The sequence below is a fragment of the Brassica oleracea genome, chromosome C7 (genome assembly GCF_000695525.1).
Source record: "Brassica oleracea var. oleracea cultivar TO1000 chromosome C7, BOL, whole genome shotgun sequence".
NCBI lineage: Eukaryota > Viridiplantae > Streptophyta > Magnoliopsida > Brassicales > Brassicaceae > Brassica > Brassica oleracea.
This window is the reverse complement of record NC_027754.1, coordinates 29777034-29778615: the sequence shown is the minus strand read 5'-3', so window position 1 is coordinate 29778615 and position 1582 is coordinate 29777034.

The following is a 1582-nucleotide window of genomic DNA, read 5'->3' as shown; positions in this document are numbered from 1 at the left end:
ACCAAAGTCAGATGAACCTCTAGTTGCACACGGACACGAGCTGGCTCCTTATCGGGTCGCAAGCTAGGACGGGACGCGAGCTATCTGGAACGGTCTTGTGTCTGGTCACGGATGTGTGCTGAGGTAGTCGGACGCGATCGGGACGCATCTTCTTCTTATCTAGTTCGCGAGCTGCTGCCTTTGCAAGCGGCTGATCTTAATTGCGAGTTGGCTGTGATGCGAACGTGGACTGGCTCTGTTGTGAATAGGAAGCTGCGAATGTCTAGGATCAGGAACACTTAAGGGCTTTAGCTGATCGGGTGTTTGCAAGCCGGAACGCAAGCTAGAACAATTTAGGGTTCTTCGGGATTAGATCTTTGCACCAATTCCTCTTAGCTCATGAAATAAAAACAAGGAGTATTAGATTACATGAACACCATAATCGGAATAAGATATCATCAAACAACTAAGGTATGATAAACTTATCTTTCACAGGATTTGAATTTGGCTAGAAAATCTTGTTGGTTCGGATTAGGGTTCCAAAAGACCAAGACGGTACCGCGTATTGTTTCTGCGAGTGTGAGCGCGTCTGAGATCTGATCGACAAACGGTTTGCGCTGATGGATTCGTCTCGTCAAGAGCTTCAATTTGATATGTGGCTCGTCGTCTGGTTCCTCAGGGTTTGAGATATCGATCGATTTTAAGTTACGTCTGGTTTAGGGTTTATGTATGACGGATTTTAGGTTAGGTTTTGTCTCAGGGTTTTGGAGTCTATCGTGCTGTTAACGTGTTGTAAATAGAGAGTTTAGAGACTGAATATTTCTGTGTTATTATTAATGATCAAATGGGGTTCCTTTCTATAAGGATTACAAGATAAAGATAAAAGAAAAGTGTACATATCCTTATCCAAAAGGAAATAGGAAAACTACTGAAACATAGGAAAAGGAAACTATCTATATCCTAAGTCAGCTAAGGTTTTGGCCGACTCTCTCTCCTCCTTGCGGTCGCGGTTGGGCTTCATGTGGCCGACAGGCTTTCTCCTTTTGTCTTGGTTAATGGCAATCCACTCCATAATTTATAACAATTTTACCCTATATTTTGTTTTTAATAACTATAATCATTATTAAAAGGTCCTTTCAGCGACTAAAAATGGTATTGCCTTACTGGTTCACCGGATCTTTCGACTCATAGTTATCTATATTATTAAAAGAGAAGTACCCATTTGAAAATGTTCTTACTTCATTAATTAAACTCTCTATTTTTTTTTACTTGTCTTTTTCAGTTGCATTTATGAAATATCCTAAAACGAATAAAACTGCCTAATTTATTATTTGTATTTTCAGTTACATTAATGAAATATGCTTAAATGAATTTAAACTTCCTATTTTATTGTTTGTCTTTTTCAGTTACCTTAATGAAATATCCTTAAATAAATTTGGACATAATGTCATTTAATCAACCAAAAAAACTCATGAATTATCCTTACGTGCATAATTTTAATAATGGAGATTTTTAAAAACGTGCATCATTAAAATGTTACCTAAAACATGCAGCACTAATATATAACATGCATCAATAAAACTAGAATTTGACTCACACAATT